Source organism: Lissotriton helveticus, chromosome 1_2 (assembly GCF_964261635.1).
Source record: "Lissotriton helveticus chromosome 1_2, aLisHel1.1, whole genome shotgun sequence".
In the NCBI taxonomy this organism is placed as follows: Eukaryota; Metazoa; Chordata; class Amphibia; order Caudata; family Salamandridae; genus Lissotriton; species Lissotriton helveticus.
Window position 1 is genome coordinate 339,867,735 of NC_136058.1, and position 5,000 is coordinate 339,872,734.

The window sequence follows — 5,000 nt, forward strand, 5'->3', positions numbered from 1 at the left end:
CTCGATTGGCACAATTTACAAGTAGAATGACTGCTTTTGGTTAGTAGTGACCCCTGGTGGCTAATAGTTATAAGCTGCAAATGGTAAAGTGAGCTGATTATATATATATATATAGATATATATAAATATATATATTGATAGTTAGAAAGATAGCCAGATAGACAGATCGATAGATAGATAATTATTTCAATGAAATAATTTCTTGATAAAACTGATTGTTGTTGGCTAGGAATTTCTGTATTGTAATATTTAGGAAAAAAGATTACTTGTCCTAACCAAAAGCAGCAAATCTGCCTATTACAATACTGTGAATTGATCGAGGGTATGCCTTAACCCCAAGGAGGTGAGCACTGTTTAACTGATGCCAATAAGTCCTCGTTAGTATAGTGGTCAGTATCCCCGCCTGTCACGCGGGAGACCGGGGTTCAATTCCCCGACGGGGAGGCGATTCCTTTTATTCACACAATTAAATAAAATGATGCACTTTCTAACATTGTAAAATATATCTGTCATTATCCTTGCCTATTCCGATTGAGAAAAAAGGTTGAATTCACAGATGGACAAAATGCTTACTGATGTGTTAACTGAAATTCAGAATATGCTCTGAATATTTCAATATGCACAGGCGTACCATCAAAAACACTTTACATCTGCATTCTCTTGGAAAATGAGATGAAGCAGTGGTGAATCCTAGGCTGCTGTTCCACTCGATTGGCACAATTTACAAGTAGAATGACTGCTTTTGGTTAGTAGTGACCCCTGGTGGCTAATAGTTATAAGCTGCAAATGATAAAGTGAGCTGATTATATATATATATATAGATATATATAAATATATATATTGATAGTTAGAAAGATAGCCAGATAGACAGATCGATAGATAGATATTTATTTCAATGAAATAATTTCTTGATAAAACTGATTGTTTTTGGCTAGGAATTTCTGTATTGTAATATTTAGGAAAAAAGATTACTTGTCCTAACCAAAAGCAGCAAATCTGCCTATTACAATACTGTGAATTGATCGAGGGTATGCCTTAACCCCAAGGAGGTGAGCACTGTTTAACTGATGCCAATAAGTCCTCGTTAGTATAGTGGTCAGTATCCCCGCCTGTCACGCAGGAGACCGGGGATCAATTCCCCGACGGGGAGGCGATTCCTTTTATTCACACAATTAAATAAAATGATGCACTTTCTAACATTGTAAAATATATCTGTCATTATCCTTGCCTATTCCGATTGAGAAAAAAGGTTGAATTCACAGATGGACAAAATGCTTACTGATGTGTTAACTGAAATTCAGAATATGCTCTGAATATTTCAATATGCACAGGCGTACCATCAAAAACACTTTACATCTGAATTCTCTTGGAAAATGAGATGAAGCAGTGGTGAATCCTAGGCTGCTGTTCCACTCGATTGGCACAATTTACAAGTAGAATGACTGCTTTTGGTTAGTAGTGACCCCTGGTGGCTAATAGTTATAAGCTGCAAATGATAAAGTGAGCTGATTATATATATATATATAGATATATATAAATATATATATTGATAGTTAGAAAGATAGCCAGATAGACAGATCGATAGATAGATATTTATTTCAATGAAATAATTTCTTGATAAAACTGATTGTTTTTGGCTAGGAATTTCTGTATTGTAATATTTAGGAAAAAAGATTACTTGTCCTAACCAAAAGCAGCAAATCTGCCTATTACAATACTGTGAATTGATCGAGGGTATGCCTTAACCCCAAGGAGGTGAGCACTGTTTAACTGATGCCAATAAGTTCTCGTTAGTATAGTGGTCAGTATCCCCGCCTGTCACGCGGGAGACCGGGCTTCAATTCCCCGACGGGGAGGCGATTCATTTTATTCACACAATTAAATAAAATGATGTACTTTCTAACATTGTAAAATATATCTGTCATTATCCTTGCCTATTCCGATTGAGAAAAAAGGTTGAATTCACTGATGGCCAAAATGCTTACTGATGTGTTAACTGAAATTCAGAATATGCTCTGAATATTTCAATAGTTAGAAAGATAGCCAGATAGACAGATCGATAGATAGATATTTATTTCAATGAAATAATTTCTTGATAAAACTGATTGTTTTTGGCTAGGAATTTCTGTATTGTAATATTTAGGAAAAAAGATTACTTGTCCTAACCAAAAGCAGCAAATCTGCCTATTACAATACTGTGAATTGATCGAGGGTATGCCTTAACCCCAAGGAGGTGAGCACTGTTTAACTAATGCCAATAAGTCCTCGTTAGTATAGTGGTCAGTATCCCCGCCTGTCACGCGGGAGACCGGGGTTCAATTCCCCGACGGGGAGGCGATTCCTTTTATTCACAAAATTAAATAAAATGATGCACTTTCTAACATTGTAAAATATATCTGTCATTATCCTTGCCTATTCCGATTGAGAAAAAAGGTTGAATTCACTGATGGACAAAATGCTTACTGATGTGTTAACTGAAATTCAGAATATGCTCTGAATATTTCAATATGCACAGGCGTACCATCAAAAACACTTTACATCTGCATTCTCTTGGAAAATGAGATGAAGCAGTGGTGAATCCTAGGCTGCTGTTCCACTCGATTGGCACAATTTACAAGTAGAATGACTGCTTTTGGTTAGTAGTGACCCCTGGTGGCTAATAGTTATAAGCTGCAAATGGTAAAGTGAGCTGATTATATATATATATATAGATATATATAAATATATATATTGATAGTTAGAAAGATAGCCAGATAGACAGATCGATAGATAGATATTTATTTCAATGAAATAATTTCTTGATAAAACTGATTGTTTTTGACTAGGAATTTCTGTATTGTAATATTTAGGAAAAAAGATTACTTGTCCTAACCAAAAGCAGCAAATCTGCCTATTACAATACTGTGAATTGATCGAGGGTATGCCTTAACCCCAAGGAGGTGAGCACTGTTTAACTGATGCCAATAAGTTCTCGTTAGTATAGTGGTCAGTATCCCCGCCTGTCACGCGGGAGACCGGGGTTCAATTCCCCGACGGGGAGGCGATTCATTTTATTCACACAATTAAATAAAATGATGTACTTTCTAACATTGTAAAATATATCTGTCATTATCCTTGCCTATTCTGATTGAGAAAAAAGGTTGAATTCACTGATGGCCAAAATGCTTACTGATGTGTTAACTGAAATTCAGAATATGCTCTGAATATTTCAATATGCACAGGCGTACCATCAAAAACACTTTACATCTGCATTCTCTTGGAAAATGAGATGAAGCAGTGGTGAATCCTAGGCTGCTGTTCCACTCGATTGGCACAATTTACAAGTAGAATGACTGCTTTTGGTTAGTAGTGACCCCTGGTGGCTAATAGTTATAAGCTGCAAATGGTAAAGTGAGCTGATTATATATATATATATAGATATATATAAATATATATATTGATAGTTAGAAAGATAGCCAGATAGACAGATCGATAGATAGATAATTATTTCAATGAAATAATTTCTTGATAAAACTGATTGTTGTTGGCTAGGAATTTCTGTATTGTAATATTTAGGAAAAAAGATTACTTGTCCTAACCAAAAGCAGCAAATCTGCCTATTACAATACTGTGAATTGATCGAGGGTATGCCTTAACCCCAAGGAGGTGAGCACTGTTTAACTGATGCCAATAAGTCCTCGTTAGTATAGTGGTCAGTATCCCCGCCTGTCACGCGGGAGACCGGGGTTCAATTCCCCGACGGGGAGGCGATTCCTTTTATTCACACAATTAAATAAAATGATGCACTTTCTAACATTGTAAAATATATCTGTCATTATCCTTGCCTATTCCGATTGAGAAAAAAGGTTGAATTCACAGATGGACAAAATGCTTACTGATGTGTTAACTGAAATTCAGAATATGCTCTGAATATTTCAATATGCACAGGCGTACCATCAAAAACACTTTACATCTGCATTCTCTTGGAAAATGAGATGAAGCAGTGGTGAATCCTAGGCTGCTGTTCCACTCGATTGGCACAATATACAAGTAGAATGACTGCTTTTGGTTAGTAGTGACCCCTGGTGGCTAATAGTTATAAGCTGCAAATGATAAAGTGAGCTGATTATATATATATATATAGATATATATAAATATATATATTGATAGTTAGAAAGATAGCCAGATAGACAGATCGATAGATAGATATTTATTTCAATGAAATAATTTCTTGATAAAACTGATTGTTTTTGGCTAGGAATTTCTGTATTGTAATATTTAGGAAAAAAGATTACTTGTCCTAACCAAAAGCAGCAAATCTGCCTATTACAATACTGTGAATTGATCGAGGGTATGCCTTAACCCCAAGGAGGTGAGCACTGTTTAACTGATGCCAATAAGTCCTCGTTAGTATAGTGGTCAGTATCCCCGCCTGTCACGCAGGAGACCGGGGATCAATTCCCCGACGGGGAGGCGATTCCTTTTATTCACACAATTAAATAAAATGATGCACTTTCTAACATTGTAAAATATATCTGTCATTATCCTTGCCTATTCCGATTGAGAAAAAAGGTTGAATTCACAGATGGACAAAATGCTTACTGATGTGTTAACTGAAATTCAGAATATGCTCTGAATATTTCAATATGCACAGGCGTACCATCAAAAACACTTTACATCTGAATTCTCTTGGAAAATGAGATGAAGCAGTGGTGAATCCTAGGCTGCTGTTCCACTCGATTGGCACAATTTACAAGTAGAATGACTGCTTTTGGTTAGTAGTGACCCCTGGTGGCTAATAGTTATAAGCTGCAAATGATAAAGTGAGCTGATTATATATATATATATATATAGATATATATAAATATATATATTGATAGTTAGAAAGATAGCCAGATAGACAGATCGATAGATAGATATTTATTTCAATGAAATAATTTCTTGATAAAACTGATTGTTTTTGGCTAGGAATTTCTGTATTGTAATATTTAGGAAAAAAGATTACTTGTCCTAACCAAAAG

General features: G+C 35.4%; 4 non-coding genes across 4 annotated transcripts; all 4 read left to right on the plus strand.

Annotated features, from left to right (window-relative positions):
* The first annotated feature begins 372 nt into the window (after window positions 1–372).
* Window positions 373–444, plus strand: TRNAD-GUC (transfer RNA aspartic acid (anticodon GUC)). Its single transcript has one exon. It is a non-coding gene; the product is annotated as a tRNA-Asp (tRNA).
* Window positions 445–2,262: 1,818 nt separating this feature from the next.
* TRNAD-GUC (transfer RNA aspartic acid (anticodon GUC)) lies at window positions 2,263–2,334 on the plus strand. Its single transcript has one exon. It is a non-coding gene; the product is annotated as a tRNA-Asp (tRNA).
* A 634-nt stretch (window positions 2,335–2,968) lies between these two features.
* TRNAD-GUC (transfer RNA aspartic acid (anticodon GUC)) lies at window positions 2,969–3,040 on the plus strand. Its single transcript has one exon. It is a non-coding gene; the product is annotated as a tRNA-Asp (tRNA).
* Window positions 3,041–3,674: 634 nt separating this feature from the next.
* On the plus strand, window positions 3,675–3,746 carry TRNAD-GUC (transfer RNA aspartic acid (anticodon GUC)). The gene has a single exon. It is a non-coding gene; the product is annotated as a tRNA-Asp (tRNA).
* Window positions 3,747–5,000: the final 1,254 nt, after the last annotated feature.